Here is a 23858-nt window from a genome sequence, read left to right on the forward strand (position 1 = left end):
AGTAAATTGCAACCAAGTTAACCAAAAATATTTAGAAAATAAAAGTTTTACTAGTTTCTAAAAAGTGTTATTAAAATGAATATCAAAGTCCAAGGTCTTAGGACTGGAAAAGACCTTTCTGAATCAAATTGCTTATTTTACATATCAAGGCTACACATTTCCAATTCATTTGCCAAAATACATACAGTGCAATAAATTCCCTGTTTTGACATTAATTCCATCCAAAAAATTAAAGAAACACCAAGTAGGTATTTAAAGCTGTCTCTTAGATCTTTAAATTAAATGTTACTTAACTAACCTGGGGAGTTGTTTGCCCAGCCTTACTACTTAACAAGCAGATTTCAGTGATCTGATCACCCAAAGCAAAGAGGACATTTAATTTGAATAAGTAAATAACTATCTTTTATAGTTACTAGTACCTAAAGGCCTCAGGTTAGGTCAAAGAGGATTAATACCTTCCTTCAGAAAGACAAGAGATTGAATTTTTAAAAATAATTCAAAGAATTTAATCTCCTGAATTATTCCTCTAAAAGGTACATATAATAGTACAATTATAAAGTTCTTTTCACATATGAGCTTTATAACTGTAGGGGAGAGGCAGTTCTGTTAACTTCTGATAACTCCATAAGGTTATTATTCTACTGGTAGGAAACAAGCTGCAGCTTTTGAAGGGGGTTAAATAATTTTGTCAATATCAAGCAGCTAATAAATGGCAGAGCTAGGATTCTAAATCCTAGTTTTGAGTACAAATACATTCCTATTTTTCATCAAACTCATATTTTCATTTATGTACTTGGTAAATTTTTCCAAAGAGTAACAGAAGTTTACCTTTTTTAGTACCTAAATTTTTATATCATTTTTACAGAAAATTGTTTTCAACTGTATATTTTCTTAAATTAAGCATACTTAACATAATTTAAGTGTTTTTACTTTTTGAGAATTTGGGGTCATAGCTATGTATAATAATGATGTCATACAATATAGCCCTCTGAGGCTCATATAGCTGTTTTCCTTTCCCTCATAGTAAATAGAAACTCACATTTATACAAGACCTTCCTCAAAAGCCCATGAAGTAAAATATACAAATATACTTATCTCAGTTTTTGTAGATGGGAACTAGGTCAGAAAAGTTAAGTCCCTGCTTCTTACACTGTGGATGGTGACTCCATATGGGATTTTGTAACTGAATATGGGGGTTGCAAAATTATGATTTATTATCAGTAGATATTTAATTTGTATATATACCAGGGATCACATCAAAATTTCTAAAGTGAAAAGGGTTCACAAGTGGGAAAAGTTTAAGAAGCCCTGGGCTAAGTGACTTGCCCATGGTCAGAGATATTAGGTCTGAACACACATCTTAACATAAACCTTAGCTCTCATACAATTATTTCATGTTTCCATTTCTACATGAGGTGAAACAGTATTTGTTAAAGTGCTAAGTGTATACTATGCTCTCTGTAAAATGTTCAGGAAACAAATAGAAAAGTCAAGAAAACCCCAGTTTTTAAGATGCTCACACTCTACAACAATACAAAATTCATCTACAGAGCAGATGAAAAGACGCGGAATTTCAGGCTATAAGGCCTATAAAACATTAAGAGGTAGTAGTGAAGCAAATGGTTCAGACCTGATGGTTCTGAGTCATAGGAAGTTACAGAGCTAACTCCATCTCATCCAAATCACACAAACAGTCAAGCAGCAAAAAGAGAAATCATCCCTAATCATGCTAAATTCTCCTAGGCTAGCAGTCACCAATGGGGTCAGCCGGGGAAGGAAAGAGGAAAGAAAGAGATACACCTGATGATGACAAGTTAGCTTTCAATATACAGAAACAGTAAGTTATATTGCTGTATTTCACTTAATTCACAAGACCAGCTTCAGGGCATTGTGCATAATGATACCAAGTTTATTTAACTAAACGTTGGAATATAAACTAATTTGCGGTAAGGTGAAGAGCTCTATTCACTCTCTGGGAGAAAGAGGAATTCCTGTTAGTTCCATAACCTGAGAAGAAACACTCTAATGAGCTAGAGGATCTAGGAAATGAGGTGGCTCAGGATGAGGGAAGATACTTGCTCTGGTACGGGCTGGTGCTTGAGATCAGTCAAGGTTGGCAGCTTAAAGTCAACAGGACTGAAGATAATACTTGCGGGGGCAGGGAGAGTCATCCAGAGAAATTATCTGATTGAGCCTCCAACACAAAAAGGACCCTCATTATGGCCCAAAGTAGCTCCTGGAGCACCTGGAAAGTTGCTATTTAGGTCAGAAAAAAACAAATGATTAATAAACACCTATTAAGTGTCTACTAAAAGGACAACTAAGTGGTGCAATGGAAAGAGTGCCTAACCTGGAATCATCTCCCTAAATTCAAACTTGGCCTCACCGAGTGACTTTGGGAAAGCCATTTAACCCTGTTTGCTCTTTTCTTCATTTGTAAAATGAGTTGAAGTAGTTTGGCAATAGCAAACTATTCTAATTCTTTACTAAAAAAATCCCAAAACTGGAAATTAGTATGGCAGAAATTAGACATGGACCCACATTTAACACCATACACCAAGATAAGATCAAAATGGGTTCATGATTTAGGCATAAAGAACAAGATTATAAATAAATTAGAGAAACAGGATAGTTTACGTCTCAGACTTTTGGAGGAGGAATGAATTTGTGACCAAAGAACTAGAGGTCATCATTAATCACAAAGTAGAAAATTTTGATTATAACAAATTAAAAAGCCTTTGTACAAACAAACATTTTTACAGTTAAAGGTTCTGATAAAGACCTCATTTGCAAAATACATAGAGAATTGACTAACATAAGAAATCAAGCCATTCTCCAATTGATAAATGGTCAAAGGATATGAATAGACAATTTTCAGATGATGAAATTGAAACTATTTCGACTCATATGAAAGAGTGTTCCAAATCACTATTGATCAGAGAAATGCAAATTAAGACAACTGAGATACCACTACACACCTGTCAGATTGGCTAGCATGACAGGAAAAAATAATGATGAATGTTGGAGGGGATATGGGAAAACTGGGACACTGATGCATTGTTGGTGAGGTTGTGATGGATCCAGCCATTCTGGAGAGCAATCTGGAATTATGCCCAAAAAGTTATCAAACTGTGCATACCCTTTGACCCAGCAGTGTTACTACTGGGCTTATACCCCAAAGAGATACTAAAAAAGGGAAAGGGACCTGTATATGCAAAAATGTTTGTGGCAACCCTTTTTGTAGTGGCTAGAGACTAGAAAATGAATGGATGTCCATCAATTGGAGAATGGTTGGGTAAATTGTAGCATATGAATGTTATGGAATATTTTTGTTCTGTAAGAAATGACCAGCAGGAGGAATACAGAGAGACTTGGAGAGACTTACATGAACTGATGCTAAGTGAAATGAGCAGAACCAGGAGATCATTATTTATTTCAACAACGATACTGTATGAGGATGTATTCTGATGGAAGTGGATTTCTTCAACAAAGAGAAGATCTAATTCAGTTCCAATTGATCAATGATGGACAGAATCAGCTATACCCAGAGAAAGAAAGCTGGAAAATGAGTGTGAATTGTTTGCATTTTTGTTTTTCTTCCCGGGTTACTTTTATCTTCTGAATCCAATTCTTCTAGTGTAACAAGAGAACTGTTCAGTTCTGCACACATCTGACATTTAGTTTCTAGGATATACTATAACATATTTAACATGTATAAGACTGCCTGCCATCTAGGGGAGGGGGTGGAGGGAGGGAAGGGAAAAGTCGGAAAAGAAGTGAGTGCAAGGGATAATGTTGTAAAAAATTACCCATGCATATGTACTGACAATAAAAAGTTATTAAAAAAAAATCCCATATGGGGTCATAAGGAGTTAGACATGACTAAACAACATAATACAAATATCTATGATGTGCCATATTGTGCTAAGTGCTAAAAAGCAAGAGAGTCTCTGCCCTTACGAAGTTTACAATTTAAGTTACATACAAAATAAACCAGAAATAATCAAAAAAGAGAAGATACTAGTATTTAGGGGGTTCAGGAAAGGTTTCCTTTAAAAGATATCATTTTAATTAAAACTTAAAAGAAAACAGAGAATCCACGAGGTAAAGATGAAAAGAGAAATCATGGAAAACAGTCAGTGAAATTGCCCAAAGTTGGAAGTGATTTCTTATTAGAAGAACAAGGAGAAAAGTGTATTAGAATCATGGAGTACATAATAGAGTGTAAGTTGTAAAAAAAAAAAAACTGAAAACATCGTGGTGGGAAGCAGGTTATAAAGGTCTTTGAATGCTAAACAAAAGATTGCATATTTGATCTCGGAAGTGACATGTAGGCACTGAATAGTAAAGTGACATGGTCAGACTTGTACTGCAGGGAAAATACTTTGACAAATGAGTGGAGAATGGTCTGGAGGAAGAAGAGAAGTCTGTCAAGAGACCAACCAGCAGACCACAGCAAGAGTCCAAGTGTGAAGTGATGGGGACTTGTACCACAGTAATTTCAGTATTACAGGAGAAAAGAGGGCTATTTCCTTGACAGCTGCTAGGAGTTGATCCTGAGGTGACCATTATCTCGAAGATATTCTTCCTCCTGTTTTCTCCAAGATAATAACTGCTGGGCTTTTTCTTTCTTTTTCTCAAACAATTGTAGGAATATAGATTTAGAACTAAAAGACACATTAAAGGCCAAATGGTGCCACTAGTTCATTTCACAGACAAGAAAACTAAGGCTCAAAGAAATGAACAAAGTTGCTCATGGTCACACAGACAATAAATATGAAAAGACTCCAGTTCCAGCACTCTTAATATTCTCTGCTCTCTTATCTTTTTATCTGTCACACTGCCAGCAGTCACTTCTTTCCAGAGTTAGCACATCTGACTCAAACTACCCTGCTCATCTAAAAAACCAGATAACTAAAATTATTAGAATTCAGTGTAAAATAGTATTAAAGTTTCTAGTTAAGAGTCTGGATGAAGGACTCTTTCCTATAAGAAAGAGTGTAAATTTTATTACATATATTTGTAGGCATCTTCTTTGGTTCCAAAGAGATGAGAATGATAATTAAATGACATTTGGACAAATAATCTATTGGTACCTAATTTCTGTATTTTGGGGAAATTAAAAATATACCATTTTTCTGGCACCTGCAATTTTAATAAAACTATTAATTTATGCAAACATTTAAAGGGTTGAAGAACCAAGATATAAAATTTATTTATACTCTAATAAAATATGTAAATCCAAATAATAGATAAGTTTAAAACTTGAGTATATGATTAAAAGCATTTTTTTTTGGCTTGAAAAAGCCTTTCTAGCTACTTCTCATCTTAAATTTAAGGAGAAAACTAGGGGGAAGGGTTCATAAAAAGTCAGTGGAATTGATTCTAAGAAAATCTAGCTCCTTAAGAGCAAGAGCCATATGAAGTCAGTCTTTGAATTTTCCAAGTTTAACAAAGATCCTGACATTTTAAGTATTTAATAAATGCTTGGGAAAATAGAACATAAAACTGAAATTGTGTTCCTTGTTCCAAAATCACTGCTTCTACAAAACCATGTTACTAATTAGTTTACTAGCAAATTTTTTGACAATTTAATTTTGCCATCTAAAAAAAAAAAAACTTTAATAAAGTGGTTTATATCACTTTAAAGTGGAAAAAGCACAACTAAAAACTACAATACTACATTTTATTGCACTTAGCAGGGATTGTATTTTTTATAAATTGAAGTTTTGTGGCAACCCTGTATTGAGCAAATATACCAGTGCATTTTTCCAACAGCAAATGCTCACGTTGTGAGTTTGGCAATTCTCACAATATTTTAAACTTTTTTCATTATTATTATTATTATATCTGTCATGATGGTCTGTCATCAGTGAGTGATCTTTGATATTAATATTATAATTGTTTTGCATTGCCACAAGCCATGCCCATATTAAGATGGCAAACAATTCACAAATGATGTCATATGCACATACACTTACATTTAATATACATATATATCTGTGTGTATATGCATCTTACATATTTGTGATGTAAAATTTGTCTAATCTACAAATATCTATAGTCACTTCCATAGATTATTTAACCTAAAGATTTATGTGGATCAAGGAATTTTGAAGACTGTAGCCATAATTTTTCCTCCTGACTTTCAATTTGAAGATAAATTAAAACATATTTGTATAAAATAAATGTATTTAAAGTAATTTTAGGGTTAATATTAGTCATAAAGACAATGTTATTAGGTATTGCTCATAAGCTTACATCCAATATCAATTTGTGGTAGTTCAATAACTTATTATCAACTGAAGAGCAACTGAAATACCCGTTTGCTTTCTGGTGACTTGCGAGTTCTCTAAGAAAAAAAAAATTGCTGTTCTCTATCTCAAAATACCTCCTCCACAAATTGTGGTATCTGAATGTAACAATATTAATATGCCACCAAAAAATGACAAAAATAGTTTTAGAGAAACCCAGCAACATTCTTAACTGATGCAAAGTGAAATGAGCAGAATCAAAAGAACAATATATTTATAACAATAATGTACAGAAAAATACATTTGAAAGGTTTAAGGTCTTTCAATGATCAACCACAATTCCTGGAACATATGTATTTATTACATAATATTTTTTTCTTTTTCCTTGGAGGGGGAAAGGTGAGTTGTTACGAGGGTTGCCTTCTGTCCCTATCTCAAGAAGTGGGGAAAGTGATTCTTGAAAAAAAATTTTATGCACTGAAGAGAACAGAAGGAATGCCAGAATGAAACACAGCCAAACAAAACAGCTTGGGAAGTTACGCGATGAACTTATTATATAATTAAAAGAAAAAGCAAGCTGTACTTTAGTTTCATATATAGTCCTCTTTTTTTGTTGTTCTTTTGATTTAATGGTTGAGAATAAAAAACATCAAATCCCATACTTAATGGAAGACATATCGCACTATTTTTTTTAAAAAAAATACAGTCTCTAATATAGTGAACCACCTTCCAGAAAAGTATTTTGCAAGAATGAGGTATATTTTGTCAAAAAAATTTTTTCTGTTAACACGGGGAATACTTCCCCTTTTTAAAGGTGATCACTGTGAAGTACCCAAAATTCTAATATAGTAAACCACCTTCCAGAAAAGTATTTTACAAGAATGAGGTATATTTTGTCAAAAAATTTTTTTCTGTTATAGGGGGAATGCTTCCCCTTTTTAAAGGTGATCATTGAGAAGTACCAGAAATTATTTTCAAAAATCAATATGCTTTTTTGTGGAGAAATGGGGGAATAGTTTCGCTCCTTTCCCGTTTCCTACTAACATGCTCAGAAATACCCCCAACCTTTAAAAATCTCTACTTTTCAATTTTTCTTCCCTTTGACTGTCAAACTGAATCATTCCTTTACTCAGCACCTCCCAACTACCTCTTCCCTTCTCTACCCCTAGCCATTTGATTTCTTAAAGAATTATAGGGAAACTACTCTTCAAAGTTACCAATAATCAGTTAATTGCTTATGGTCTCCTCTCAATCAGTCTTCCAGACCTTTTAGAAGTTTTTGATATGGTGGAGAGGTTAATAACTGAGAGAAGATAGATAAATTATGTTTTGGAGCAGATAGTAATGCAAGACTGGACTAGAACTTGGGAAAGAGATTAGGGCTGCATAATCTAGATCTCTACATAAAAACATTTAAATCTGTAGGAACTAATGAGATCATTAACAGAAAAAGTATAGATAAAGAATCTGGGATAGAATCTTTAAGGACAACTACATGGGGTGGAAGGTCATGATAAGGATACACACTACCATAACAAACTAATAGTGTGGAAAAAGAAGAAGAGAAAAAGAGATAAGTGTAAGAAAAGAGGGAGGGAGACAGAGACAGAAGACAACCATCTCAAGAAAAAAAAAAGATAGTATCCAAGAGGAGATAACAATCAACAGTATCAGCTGTTGTAAAGAAGTCAAAAAGGATAACAAGATAGTCATTATATTTTGAAATTCAGAAGTCACTAATTGATGCTGCGTGTGGAGTTGCTGTTGCTTTTTCTCAGAAAAGGATAAAAAGACTTTTGTGAACTGACTCAAAGTTACAAAGACAGAACTAAAAAAAATATATAAATATGACAATAGAAATGGAAAGAATAATTTACAAGCTTGGTTTAAAAAAAAAGCTATACACAAATATCTTTCCAATTCTTTTTAATTTGGCAGGGAACCAGAAGTATTAAATACTGTATAAATTCAATTTTTTGATGGGATGCCTAATTTTACAAATTGGTCTTTTTCCTTTCTTCTCCTTTTTCATTATTTAAAGATACTTTAACTCACTAATATTAAGTTGTTGAAAAGATGTGGGCCTGCATAGGTAACAAGAAGAGATCCAGTTCCAATTCTTAGGAGGGTGAGGGAGTGCTGTGGGAGGGGACACAATAAAGATATTTTGAAACAAAATACATCAATTAAAATTTATTCAAAAATTAAGAGAGTGTAACTTTTAAAAGAGTTTGTCCAATGGATGTTAGGAAGCCACTTTTAACAAAATGCGAAATGAGAAGATTTAAGGCGGAACTAACACATGAGAGTCATATTTTTCAAGGAGTTAAATAGGATCAACAATTTGGAGCACTGATGAGCTAGTGAAGATTTTAGAAGATTTGTCATTAATAGAGAAAAAAATCAGTAGATAAAATAGGTATTCAGTTAAAGAAGAAAAGGATGTTGAGACTGAGGGAAAATGTGAAGGGTTTGGACCTTGAAAGGTTTGGAAGAGATTGAAGCATCCAAAAAGAGTAAACTTAGGAGTCATGAAGATTCCAAGGTTCAAAATCCTATCTGCCATATTCATTAGTAGTAAATGGCAGTTCAAGTCCCTTAACCTCTCTGAGCTCAGTTTTCTGACATGCAAAAATGGGGATACAAATGTGGTACCTGCTTTCCAGTTATGAGGTCTGAGATCCACGCACTTTAGAACTTCGTAAAATATATTTAAATGTCACGTATTATTATTGCTTTGCAGGTTCAGAAATGTCATCAGCCTTGCAAAAATGATGAAAATTATAAAATTCTATTTGGAATAATAAATATTGCTAACTTTCCCTTGAGCTCTTCTATGCTTCCTCTGATTAGTGACTAATTAGCTGGATTCTAAGATCTAAGCTCTCTTAAAGGGGCCTATTGCACATTTTAATTTGTGTAAGGCATGAGGTACAGAGCTTTTAAAATGATTCTTCGTTTTTAATGATCTGACTCGGTTAAAAAAAAAAAGTGTTCGGAAAATTGTGAGAAAATAATCACGCAAGATGCAACGAAGTTTCCACGTTTATGGTCAATTCTTGGGTTTAGTATATTTTTATTATTATTGTGATTAACCGCATTTTGACCACCAGATTCCCATCTAGTGCAAAGTTTTGGGGATGGGAACAAATTGCACATCTCACCAAGATGCAATGTGAAAGCTAATGCTCTGAGAGGGGAGAAGGCCTCAGAAAACCCAAACTAAATTGAAATCTGTCCCATGGCTAGAGTCGGAAAGCCAGATATTTTATTTGTCAGATATGACTGCTGCTCATAATCACTAACACAGCTGAAGGGGAGGAAAAAAAGGAAAACCCTCACAAAACTGGCGCACCCAAATCACCCATACACAAGCCCGGAAGATGATTCCCACCCCATTCCCTTCTTCCAGGGTTTTCCCTGCCCCCATCCTAGGAGCAGGAGGAGCCGCCATCTTCAACTCTTCCTTCCTCCATTACACAACCTCTTCTCCCCATTGCCCTCCGCCGTCCTCCAGCCTCTTCCCCCCCTGGCCCTCAAAAAACACCCCAATGCCTAAAAAGCTGCACCAAACTGGGTCAGCGGAAGTACCAGGGATGGAGCTTCTCGCCCAACCAGTCCCTTTAAACCGTTTTGCTCCCCAACACCTTCCAAAAGAGCTCCCCCTCAGGCCCGCGCTCCCCGCAGCGGACGCGAGGAAGACCGCTCGACTGGAGGCGGCGGCCTGCAGCCGCCCGCTTCCACCCCGGCTCCCTGGGCCTCGCCTCCCTCGTCCCTTCCTCCTCCTCCGCCAGCTCCCTCCCGCCGAGCTCCACACCCCGCGGCGCGGACAAGCGCGCCTCCCCATGCCCCCTCCCCGGCTCTGCCCTCCCCTCCCCTGCCGTCCGCCTCCCCCTTTTCCCCGCCCCGTGCAGGAGCGCGCGCAGTGCTCCACAAGGGACGGTTTAGGAGCGCGCGCCTCGCAGCGGGGCCCAGCGCGGCGGCTCCTTCCAGAAATTTCCTCCTCCATAAACTCACGTATTAAAACAAATACTGTTTAAACCCTATCAAGATTGCAGGGTGGACCACCTCCCTCTGCCTTTTCCTCCCCCCGCCTTTCCGGTCCCTCCTGCATTCAAACGTGCCCCCCCCCTTCCTTTCCCCGTCCCTGCTCCATGCCCTTGGGCGCGGTTTATGTGGCATCTCTTCTCCCCACGAACGACCTGGGCGGCAGTAGTGGGGCGGCGGCAGGGAGGCCGGTGTGATTGATAGGGACGGCGGAGAGCGGCGGCGGCGGCGGCGGCGGCGGCGGAGCGGTTGAGTGACAGCTTACCTGGGTGCCAATCTTCATCACACTGACAAGCGGCTGCAGCAATCGGGACCCGCAGTGCCGCACCCGCGTCCAACCGTCACGCCGACGCCGGGCCACGCGACACAGCCTCATTCAATGGAAGGAGGGCTACGCCGACGCTCACCTTATCAATATTCAAAGAAGAGGCGGGGCCCTCACAGAAAGGGCTCCTCCCACCCCGTGAGTCTACGTGAAGGGGGTGGGAACTCTGGGGGAAGGGGCGGGCTGGGAGGGAGTTCTGAACGCATCCTTCCCTTTCTAGGCTCTTCTGCCCCTCCCCCCTCCGCCTCCATGCTTAAGATGAACAGGCCACGCCCTCAGTTGTGGGGTTTTTTTTTGCTACGCAGCGAGGGAGGAGCCTTTGGCCACGCCCACTCCTAGCCTGGCCAAAGTTCGGAAGGTTTGGAAGATGTTATTTGTTGGATGGGTAATGAAGTACTGACTCGAGCGACCAACAGCTCTCTCCTTCTCTGATCGCAATCTCCTGGCTAGCAGGCAGGTTTGTGCAAAGGCAGGGAGAGAAGGTGGATGAAAACTTCCTCGTCAAGCGGGAGAAGGGGACTAAAAAGGAGAGACTACTACCAATACACTGCTCTCTCCCAAGCGCAGAATTTCATCCTCTTAAAAGAATCAATGAGTTTTGTTTTGCCCCTGCATCAACTCAATTTGTGATGCATATCACAACCTAGCAACCTTTTACAAATTATTGCAGATTCCTTAAAAATTAAAGGTTTGAGAGGAGCACCACAAAATTGAAGAGGAACTGTGAGAACCTTCCTGTTCCAATTCTGGGCTGTTCTTCAGAGATTGAGGGTTGAAATGGCCATCTTAGTCCAACCTTTAATTGAAAAAAGAATCCCAATAATGAGACAAGTAGGCCAGTCAAAGATCTTCTGAGGAGGAAATGACACTATAGGAAGTGTTTCCTTACCTGAAGCCTCAATTTCCCCCTTTACAATCTCTGCCCATTATTCCTCTATCTACTGCGATCAAGAATAAACCTATTATGTTCTACAGGCTGTAAACCTTCAAATATTAGGAAATAGCTGCCAGGTCATTTTAAGTCTTTTCACCCTTTTCCCCTCACTGCTTTCAAAAAGTTCTTATATGTCATGAACTCAAGATTCTTTTCCATCCAGCCCATGAATGTCTTGCTAAACAGTGGGATGTGTAAATATTCCAAATGTGGTGTGAGCAGAGTATAACTGGACTATCTTTACCTAGTTTTATCATTTAAAAAAACTTTATCCAACATAGCATTGGCTTTTTTTGTTTTCATGTCACACTGTGAATTCATTTTGATTTTATAATGAAAGGAAAGAAACTAACATCTATTAAATATACAGGTCTTTTACGGTTCTCACAACACCCTATGAAGGTAAGCATTAATACTATTGCCATTTTACATTTGGGGAAACTGAAACTGACAAGTTAAGTAACACAGTGTCTAAGAAATTGAACTCAGATCGTTCTGATTTCAGGCCAAAGCACTCAATCCACTATGTTTACCCAATGAAACTCTTGTCTATATGCTTGTTAATTATTATTATTATTATGCTATGTTAATTATGAAGTTGATTTTTTTTAATCCAAGGGTAATGTTTTATGTTTACCCAAATGCTCACTAACTTGGAAATTCCTTCCAAGGGTGAAGATTACACAAATGCTTTCCCATTCTGATCAGTACTAATCTATTGCCACCCTTAAATTCACAATAAAAGGGAAGCTATCCTTATTTTGGCTTGATACTATAGGATTACCTGTGGAGCCCTCTTATGCCACCAGTAATGACTTGGTCCCACAATGTGATCAGCTCATCTTCTCACACATTTCCTTGATGATGGTTTTTGTTATTTTTCTTTGCAGTTCTTCATTGGTTATTTGTTGCTATGTCCTTATATCCACCATGTGTGTGTTATCTTCCATATAATATTTATTTTCAGTTGTAATATTTATAAACTATTCTGCAAGCCTTAAAGAGATATATAGTTATTTTTCAGAAAGGTTCTATCTCATATCTTCTTTCAATGCAGCACCATTAATAGAATGTTAGTATTTTTAAAAAGAAGAAACTTTGTTTCTAGGAGATTTGGATCATTAAAGGTGCTTTGCAATTTCTTAAAAGCTATACAGCTGCTATCCTCTTCCTATTCAACTCTTAGCCCACGTAATTGTCTTGAGAAGTCTGTTTCAGATATATATGATGATGAACAAACTTTATAGTTTGTCCATAAAAACATGTCATAATCTAATGAATAGACATTCTTTATCCTCTTGGTCTTTTCTTTGTGGATTCTCAGGCTGAGAGGTTATTTATCTCTATTAAGAACCTCTTCAGTATTTCTAAACTTAGCTACAACCAGTAAACAGCAGAGTTGGAGGACATCACCATTTATGGGTAATAGATCTTCAACTTGAACTGTATACTGTATCTACTCCAACACAATGACTACTTTTGTTTAGCATATGTCTCTTTTATATTGATATTATTTTTTTAAAAAACTTTTTCACTTGAAAATCCATCTCTCCCTCCCACCTACCTGCCTCAGGAAAAAAAAGAAAGAAAAACCTTTATAATATTCATAATCAAACAAAACAAATTCATGCATTAGACATGTTCAAAAAATATATTTTACTTTACGCTATGAATAGTCACCTGTCAGGAACTATATTTCATTGTGAGTACTCTGGAATCCTGGTTGGTCATTACATTGAGTACAATTCTTATGTCCACTGCAACGTTTATCTATATAATAACAATTACTGCAGAAATTGTTCTCATAATTATGCCCAGTTCACACCAATCTTCTCAAATTTCTCTAATAACTCCCCTTTTCACATTTCTTAAAACACAATAGTGTTCCATTACATTCACAATTTGTAGTCATTCCCCAATTAATGGATGTCATCTTAATTTCTGGTTCTTCACCACTGCAAAAAAAAAAAAAAAAAGAAAAAAAGAAAAAGAAAAAGAAAAAGCTACTGTTTTTGTGCATATAAGTCATTTCCCTCTTTTTTTTCTGCCTCAAAAAGCAGCCCTTTTTGTAGTGGCTAGAAACTGGAAATTAAATGGATGCCCATCAATTAGAGAATTGTTGGGTAAATTGTGGTATATGAATGTTATGGAATATTATACTTCTGTAAGAAATGACCAGCAGGATGAATACAGAGAGACTTGGAGCGACATACATGAACTGATGCTAAGTGAAATGAGCAGAACCAGGAGACCATTCTACACCTCAACAACAATACTATATGTGGATGTTTTCTGATGGAAATGGATATCTTCAGCAAAGAGAAGATCCAGTTCAGTTCCAACTGATCAATGATGGACAGAATCAGCTATACCCAGAGAAGGAACACTGGGAAATGAATGTGGACTACTTGCTTTTTTGTTTTTCTTTCCAGGTTATTTTTACCTTCTGAATCCATTTTTTTCTTGTGCAACAAGAGAACAGTACAGATCTGCACACGTATATTATATCTAAGATATACTTTAACATGAGACTGCCTGCCATCTAGGAGAGGGGGTGGAGGGAGAGAAGGGAAAAGTTGGAACAGAAGTGAGCACAAGGGACAATGTTGCAAAAATTACCCATGCATATGTTGTCAATAAAAAGCAATAATAAAAAATAAAGAAATAAAGAAAAACCTAAAAAAAAAAAAAGATTTCTCATATTCTTGTTGATAGATTTGTTCCTTTTTTATTTATTATTTTTTATTATAATAACTTTTTATTGACAGAACCCATGCCAGGATAATTTTTTTACATTGTCCCTTGCACTCACTTCTGTTCGGATTTTTCCCCTCTTTCCCTCCACTCCCTCCCTTAGATGGCAAGCTGTTCTATATATGTTGAATATGTCGCAGTATATCCTAGATACAATATATGTGTGCAGAACCAAACAGTTCTCTTGTTGCACAGGAAGAATTGGATTCAGAAGGTAAAAATAACCTGGGAAGAAAAACAAAAATGCAAACAGTTTACATTCATTTCCCAGTGTTTTTTTCTTTGGGTGTAGCTGCTTCTGTCCATCATTGATCAATTAAAACTGAATTAGGTCTCTTTGTCAAAGAAATCCATTTCCATCAGAATACATCCTCATACAGTATTGTTGTTGAGGTATATAAAGATCTCTTGGTTCTGCTCATTTCACTTAGCATCAGTTCATGTAAGTCTCTCCAAGCCTCTCTGTATTCATCCTGCTGGTCATTTCTTACCGAACAGTAATATTCCATAACCTTCATATACCACAATTTATTCAGCCATTCTCCAATTGATGGGCATCCACTCAGTTTCCAGCTTCTAGCCACTACAAACAGGGCTGCCACAAACATTTTGGCACATATTGGTCCCTTTCCCTTCTTTAGTATCTCCTTGGGGTATAAGCCCAGTAGTAGCACTGCTGGGTCAAAGAGTATGCACAGTTTGATAACTTTTTGGTCATAATTCCAGATTGCTCTCCAGAATGGTGACTTTGACTTTTAACAAGTCATTTAACCTCTGCCTGTCTCAGTTTCCCAATCTGTAAAAAAGAGATTATAATAGCATCTACTTCCTATGATTGTTGTGAAGATCAAATGATACAATAATTATAAAATACTTAGCACAGGACAGTACAAGTTGTTCCTCCTTCATTTTCAAAGAGGCCTAATGACTTCATGGGGCAATGTTTTGAACTGGATTTAAGTGAGGCAGAATTTCACAAAATTTTCAGCCTCATTTTCTCTTCTTTGAATCATTGAAGTTCAGTGACAAGGCAAAAATCAGGACAACTAATGATGGCCTGAAATGCACTGGGTGACTTTATGATGGTTGACCAATCTCTAATCACTGCACCGTGCGTGCTTCAGCCACCTTCATAGACATTGAAAGAAATTATTCTCATCTGCCCATTCTGCCAGTATGAAGCCAGTAGGAAGGGGTACACACCTTCCTAGATCACCAACAGGTCTTAGACCCTAAACTTACCCTAAATTTGGGCTAGCTCATCAGCCAAAATGGTTTGTCTGCTTCAGCATACTATGTCTTCTTAAGAGTCACAGGTAAGAGTTGAGTGGAAAGTGGTAGACACCAATGGTAGATGAGCAACCCTGAAAAGGACCCACAGAAGCAGAGCAGGGGCTCTCTCTTACACCAGAGGTACCAATCCTCTCCCAAAACTCCATGGACTCCCCCTGAGGAACATAGTAAAATAATTTAAATGCTAGCTGAGGAGGAGAAATATTTTGCCCAAGTTGTGTTTTTTATAATATTTTGCAGTCATTTTTTTTGTTTCTGTTCTAGGTCTTAAATTTTTATAGTGAGATTCTTTTGTTTGCCTGCATTCTTCTAGTCTACTTCCTAATTTCGGACTTAATGTTAGAACTGGAATCTGTAGCATGTCTGGAGGGAAAGTCTGGGTTATATCTGAAAGGCTGGGGAATTTGTAAGCATTTAGTATTCTCAAACTGTTCTGATTGTGCCTCCCACATCTACCTCCACAAGTTCCTGAGTTTGGTTCTGAGCATCAATGGAATATTGCTGTACATAGCCTCTATCAAACAGATAGAAAGTTCTGTTGGTTCAGAATAGACAGAATGGAATAATTATAGGCTTCCTTTTGGTCCAGAATTCCTTCCCTGATTGGTTACTTCTCTGCTAGCTTCAGATTGGGCAAAGTCCTGTAATAGCTCCTGCTTTGCTTCTGGGGTCTGAATAGCTTGCTTTTGAGCTACCTCTTTTCTTAATAATACTGCTTAGGGTCTCCTTCTCTCCTTATACCCATCCTTAGGATGCAGGTTCTCTTCCCAGTCTGCTATGGATCTGTAATCTAGAACTGGTGATGAGTACCAAAGTTTACAGTTGCCCACCTCTGTGATAGTCCAATATGGGTCTAGAACCTCCTGTCCCTCTAACTATTAAGGTGCTTTGCCTGGAATGATCCTGGCTAGACCCCAAACCTAGTCAATCGGCATATGCATCTACTATATGCCAGGTCCTATGCTAAGCACTAGGATTACAGAAAAAGGCAAAAGCTAGTTCTTGCCCTTAAGGAGCTCATATCTATTGAGGGAGGTAACAAATATGTACAAGCATCTCTCTCTCTCTTTCTCTCTCCCCCATTCTGTCTCTTTCTGTGTGTCTCTCTCTTTCTTCCTCTGCTCTCTCCTCTCCATTTCTGTCTCTTTCTATACATTTATATATATGTATGTGTATGTGTGTGTGTATATATATATGTATATAAATATATGTAAATATATGTGTATATATTTAGTGTGTGTGTATATATAAATACAGAGGGAAGGGACTAGAATTCAGAGGAATTGAGAAAGTCCCTGTAAAAGGTAGGATTTTAGCTGGGATTTGAAGGAAGTCAGGGAAAACAAGAGGCAGAGAGGAGGAAGGAAATCAAAGAGCCAGCCAGAGAACTGCAGAGGTCTGAAAATGATTTTGTACTGTTTGATTTAGTCAGGCAATACCCCATTGGAGTGCCCAGAATGTCACTAAGTTACTCTTCTGCCATAAGAATGGGAACATGATAAAGGAGAAAATGATAAATATTGGAGCCAGACTGTCAAAAGATTTAAAAAGAGAATGAGAGAAAAGGAAATGTAGGCATCTATTATGGTGGCTTTCTCAAAGAGGTTAGCCACAAAAGGAAAGACAGATATGGGATAATAGCAAGGATAGATGGATAAGGTAAGGACGGTGGAGATATGGGTATATTTGAAGGAATAGAGAAGCAGTAAGTAAATAAGGAGACACTGAAGATAAGTTGTAGTGGGGAAATCTGGAAAGAGAGGATGGAATAGATCACTTGTACACATAGATGGATTTGTCCTGGCAAGGAGAAGGGCCACTTCATCATGTGAGAAGAGTAAAAGGGAGCTAATTACTGAAAACATTTGGGAAATGTGAATTGAATAAGGGGGGAACAAGAAGCTCTTTTCAAATGGCCTCGATTGAAATATGATGAGACGTTTGAGAAGAGATGAAAAGTTTGGAAGAGCTGCTGTGTTGAATGGGATAGTAATTTATTTAGGGAGGTATAAAAGTTTCCAGATTTTTTTTTTTAATCACAGGCTTTTAAAAATTTTTTTCTGAGATTGCATAATTTCATTTCTCTTATTTTCTTTTTATCTGAATATATTGTATTTTTGTACTTATCCATTTCATTTGTTGGTTTCACTGACCTAACTGGACAAAACAGTTTGTAATAAATATTTTTTATTCCACTTGTCAATGTTGTTGATGTTGAGTCATTTCGATTGTGACTCTTTATCACTTCATTTCAGGTTTTCTAGGCAAAGATACTGGAGTGGTTTGCCATTGCTTTCTCCAGCTCATTTAACAGATAAGGAAATTGAGGAAAACAGGGTAAGTGACTTGCTCAGGATCACACAACTAATACGTGTCTAAGGTTGGATTTAACTCAAGAAGATAATTTTTCCCGATTTCAGGCCCAGCACTATTCACTATGCTACCTGCTCTTTTGATATGAATGCTTTTTATCATTTTTGATACAGACAACTTGGTTTCTTCTCTTTTAATTTTTTTTTATTTTTGACTATTTTAGCGTTTAATTGGAGTTTTTAAATGTATTAGTTGCATCCCTAATTCACTGATTTCTATATTCTCTTTTGCTCATAAAAAAATTCTAACAATACAAATTTTTCTCTAAGAGTTGTTTTGGATGCTTTCCACAAATTCTGATGTTTACATTGCCTTTGATGAATCTTTTTATCCTATTGTTCTTTGACCCATGAATTTTTCATTTAATTTTAATTTTATTTATTTATTTTTTTACTGAGACAATTGGAATTAAGTAACTTACCCACAGTCACACAACTAGAAATTATTAAGTGCCTAAGGTCAAATTTGAACTCATGTCCTTCTGATTTAAGGGACTCACCTAGCTGCCCCCTTCCCATCAATTTGAAAGAGATTAAATTTCCAATTAATTTTTAATTTCTTTTTTCAATGGTCTTCTATTGAACATATTTCTATTGGACTGCAGTCTGTAAAAAATGCTTTTGATGTTTCTGTTTTCTGCATTTATTTATAATGTTTTTAAACCCTAATGGTCAGTTTTTAAAGTTATAGGTATATTTCTTTTTATTTCCATTCAAGTAATCTAATGTTATACCATTCAATGCCTATATCTTAAATATTGATATTAACTCAGTGTCTATGATACTTTTTTTTTAAATAGCCTTTTATTTACAGGTTATATGTATGGGTAACTTTATAGCATTAACAATTGCCAACCTCTTGTTCCAATTTTTCCCCTCTTTTCCCCCACCCCCTCCCCCAGATGGCAGGATGACCAGTAGATGTTAAATATATTAAAATATAAATTAGATACACACTAAGTATACATGACCAAACTGTTATTTTGCTGTACAAAAAGAATTGGACTCTGAAATAGCGTACAATTAGCCTGTGAAGAAAATCCAAAATGCAGGTGGGCAAAAATATAGGGATTGGGAATTCAATGTAATGGTTTTTAGTCATCTCCCAGAGTTCTTTCGCTGGGCGTAGCTGGTTCAGTTCATTACTGCTCCATTGGAAATGATTTGGTTGATCTCCTTGCTGAGGATGGCCAGGTCCATCAGAATTGATCATCATGTAGTATTGTTGTTGAAGTATATAATGATCTCTTGGCCCTGCTCATTTCACTCAGCATCAGTTCGTGCAAGTGTCTCCAGGCCTTTCTGAAATCATCCTCTTGGTCATTTTGTACTAAACAATAATATTACATAATATTCATATACCACAATTTATTCAGCCATTCTCCAATTGATGGGCATCCATTCAATTTCCAGTTTCTGGCCACTACAAAAAGGGCTGCCACAAACATTCGTGCACATACAGGAACCTTTCCCTTCTTTATGATCTCTTTGGGATATAAGCCCAGTAGTAGCACTGCTGGATCAAAGGGTATGCAGTTTGATAACTTTTTGAGCATAGTTCCAAATTGCTCTCCAGAATGGTTGGATGTATTCACAGCTCCACCAACAATGTATTAGTGTCCCTGTTTTCCCATATCCCCTCCAACATTCCGCATTATCTTTCCCTGTCATTCTAGCCAGTCTGACAGGTGTGTAGTGGTATCTCAAAGTTCTCTTAATTTGCATTTCTCTGATTAATAATGACTTGGAGAATCTTTTCATATGGCTAGAGATAGTTTCAATTTCTTCATCTGAGAATTCTGTTCATATCCTTTGACCATTTATCAATTGGAGAATGGCTTGATTTTTTATAAATTAGGGTCAATTCTCTACATATTTTGGAAATGAGGCCTCTATGATACTTTTATACAAAATGGAGTTTTCATTAATCAAGTCTGTGGTTTTGGCTTGTCTGAGATCATGATTGCTATCCCTGCTTTAAAAAAAATTTTCATCTGAAGCAAAAATAGCTTCTACTTAGGCCCTTTAACTCTGAACAAGGCTTTATGTTTGAAATGTGTTTCCTATAAACAGATCATTTAAATGAAGTTTTAGTTTTTTGTCTTTTAAATTTGTTTCCTGTAAACAGATTTGTTTAAATGAAGTTTTAGTTTTTTGTCTTTTAAATTTGTTTTTTAAATTTAGTATTGACTCATTGTCTATTCTGTTTGTTCCATTCTATATTCAGGGAGTGTGACTTGAGTAAGTTTTGGTACCTCTTGTATTGTTAATTTTTCTTTCCAAGGCTTTCCTCTAACCTTTCAGAATGTATTTTATCATTGTTCTTTTGAAGCTCATAGGGTTGTAGCCTGGTTTGTTCCAACAGTCATTCACCTAAGAGGAGGAAAGGACAGAACAGAAAAATAGCTGGATGATGTAGAGATGGCTAAATGTCATCCTGGGTGGAGAAAGTAAGCTATTGTAGCTTCTCTCCCAACCCAGAGGCTTAGCAGTAGTTTTCAATCAAGAGAAGAGATCTATGTGGTTTGTTAGTGCCTTTTATATGCACACTTTGTTCTTGCTCAGGATTTCTTCAACCCATAAAAATTGGACAGGAAATAATCAAAGAATTTCTACATCCTCTTAACTGAGGGAAGAACTCTGTAATGGAAATATGCAATGTTGTATGATCTTTCAGTGCTTATTAGATGACGCCATTTTGTGACCTGTGATACATCTTGTAATTCTAAATTCTGTTTTAATTTTAATTCTGAATTAAAAAATCAGTATTTAATTAAGTTTTAATTTAAACTTACTAGTTTGTTTGCTGAACTCCTCACTATGGCTTGGCTTTCCAAGACTGTGCATCTTGATAAGCAAACATCTCCCACCCTCTTTCTTGACATAGGGCCTTCATGGCTTGAAACATCCAAAGAAAGAACATTAGCTGAGTTTTCACTTAATCCTGCACTGGGAGATAAGTATTACCACTAGAGGTGATTAACAAGAAATCATTGGATTGATCTTCACTTACCCTGTACTCAGAAGGAAGCCTTGTCCAAGTCCCCTAAGGTCTGAACATTGGACAGACTTTTACCTTGCAATGGGAGATAGGCTGCCCAACTGAGATGTCCAAAGTCAAACTACTGTAGGGGCTTTCACTTATCCTATTCTGGGAGATGGGGCCTCATCACTTTGCATCTGTGTGCAGAAAGATCCCTATGAAACCCCCACCAAAATTCCTAAACAATGTAACAATCATTGTCAGTCCTACAACTTTTCACCACCTTTGGCAGATATCTGCACATAAGCCCTTCCTTTCCACAGGTATTATCTAACCTTGATTATTTTTCTCTCTCTCCTCCTCTTTTCTTTCCCAGAGGTTTTGCTGCTTGCTTTGCTGACTTTGTTCATGTCAACCACTGTCATCAGTTGGTGGTGTCACTAACAAAGTCTTCAGTAATAATTCTTGGCTTCATCTGTTCTTATTAAAATTCAATCAAACCATCTGGATGGATGACAAACCTGTACCACCAGCACTTCTCTTTACATTATGAGCCTTGGATTTCAGGTGAAAATAAGTTTCCTGGCAGCTATGTCTCCATGGACAAAGTGGGAAAAGCAGGTCTTTTGCCAACCTCTGTCTTCTCTGGGAAGGGCTGGGTCACTGAACATTCTGCTTAAATGGTAGAGAATTCTTTTGCCTGGAAATTCAGTCACTGAACAGGCCTGGGATTAGGGCTCTCAGAAGCCATATTTCCACAGGCAAAACCTCTGGCTTCCACTGAAGATAGCAAGGACTTTGTTTGGACTCTATGTCCCAGTGACAGAACTTTAGACAGATCCAGGAGCTGCTGACTAGGCTTAGGATCAGGACTTCTGTGCTTGATATTTGTGCTCCAGTGTCATAATCAAAGCAAGACCTATATTGATACAAACCCCTCCATTTAATATGATCACACTCTTCAAGAAGCAGGTTCCAAAAAATCCACTGCAAGTGCTGAATCCTCATTAGTTAGTATTTTATAAACACCCATATCTGGGAAGAGAACAGCAAGTAGGCAGTAAATTGGACCTAAATTTTAGATTTAGGACGTGAAGAGATCCTAGAAGTTCTCCTGTCCAAACTCCTCACTTTTTAGATAAGGAAATTAAAGCCCATAAAGATTAATCCCCAAGACTTACATAGTAAGAAACAGGATTCAAATTTAGATCCTTTGGGTCCAGAGAACACTTTCAATTACATCATGCTGCCCAGAAAAAAAGGCAGCAGATTGCATTTTGGAAGTTTAATCGTGGCATTTAATAAGCCTATACTGCTTACCTAAATAAGGACCCATCTGGCAATATAAGTTAGACTCTATGATTTGATATCTTGAAACACTGCAATTTCCAGGAAATTAGAATTTCCCAGTTGCTCAAAGGGCAATGACAATTAATAGATGCAAGTAAATTGCATCATATTTCTAATGAAGATTTATACTCAAGAATAGGAGAAAAAGGGAATGTATGATCAAAAAGTAGAGGGAATTAATTTTGGAGTGCATAGCCAGGAATGAGCATATTATAAGAGAATGAGTAGGTTTTGACATGCAATTTTAAAGAAAGTCTCTGAACTACAGTACAGCTACCTTCAAGCCACATAGGAACTAGGGAATTGGTCCATCAGATCCTACAATATATTCAGCTAAAGTACAAAGATTTCATTGTTGTGGAGATAAAAGAAAACTTTGCACTGATGCTAAAGTTCCTGGAATTCCCTGGAATAACCATATAAAATACACTGCGATAAGGAGACTGTGTTTTGAAATCTGGCAGATAACTCATACTGTCAATTGATGAGAATCTGCTTATTTGCTAATTTCTTAGTTTTTAGTTCCATAAAAATAGTTGCTGTAAATATTTTTGTACATAAAGAATCCATTTCTATTCCTTGATCTACTTAGAATATAGCCTTAGTATGGTACCATTAAGTTAAGAGTATGTAGTTAAGTAACTTTTGTGGCAATTATTTTCCAAAATGTCTATAGTAGATCATAGCTGGTTGCATCTTTTTAATAAAAATTAAAATATTTTTTCTTCTCAATGAAAAAACAACAGAACTTTGTAATGAATTTGAGTTAAAAAAAGTGCTCTCATTATGCATCTTAAGCCGAACACTTCTTGAAAGTTGAGAGGCATGTTTCATCAATAGTCTTCTGGAATCATTTTAAGTCACTGCAATGATCATATTATTGAATAATATTGTCAATTAGTCCTACTAATGTAGTTATGTATCAGTTCATTCAAGTCTTCCCAAATCTCTGAAATTTTGCCCTTAATTTACTTCAATTTTATCTTATTGTCAGTTCAATTCTATCCTTCCATCTGACCCATAACCATTCATTGAGAAGGCTAGAAAAATAAATCATAAAAAAATCTAGTCATGCAAAACAAATTCCTTTATTAAAAAAGTTTCATTATATACTGAAGCATATAATTTATCTAAAGGACAGCATGTTTCATGATGAATCCTTTGGAAATGTGATTGGTATTGACTAGTTACTTTTCAACAATTTATGAGTCCAGATTTTTCTGAAACCATGCCCCTTCACCATTTCTTATGACACAATTTATTATTTCATTATATTTATCCAGTCATTTCCAAGTGATGGATCCTCTCCATTTCTAATTCTTTTCCCCTAGGAAAAAAAAATACTATATATATATATATATATTTTTAAGTATTGGACCTTTAAAAAAAATCTCTTTGGAATACAGGACTGCCAGTGGTATTATTGGGTCAAAAGGTATGCAATTTAATAGCTTTGGGGGAATATTTTAACTGCTTTCCAGAATGAATGTACTAAGTCATAGTTCTATCAATAAGGCAGTAATGTACCTGTTTTTCTTGTAGTCCC

The 23858-nt window shown here is 36.6% G+C and overlaps 1 protein-coding gene across 2 annotated transcripts in view; it reads right to left on the minus strand.

Annotated features, from left to right (window-relative positions):
- Positions 1–10819, minus strand: part of PKNOX1 (PBX/knotted 1 homeobox 1) — a 156727-nt gene extending 145908 nt beyond the window's left edge. The window contains exon 1 of one of the 2 annotated variants that reach the window (XM_023498863.2): positions 10567–10819. The gene's annotated coding sequence lies outside the window, so the exon portion shown is untranslated. The remainder of the gene's footprint in view (positions 1–10566) is intronic. The other variant, XM_003763382.4, reaches the window with a different exon arrangement.
- Positions 10820–23858: the final 13039 nt, after the last annotated feature.

This window comes from Sarcophilus harrisii, chromosome 3, assembly GCF_902635505.1.
Source record: "Sarcophilus harrisii chromosome 3, mSarHar1.11, whole genome shotgun sequence".
NCBI classification, from domain to species: Eukaryota; Metazoa; Chordata; class Mammalia; order Dasyuromorphia; family Dasyuridae; genus Sarcophilus; species Sarcophilus harrisii.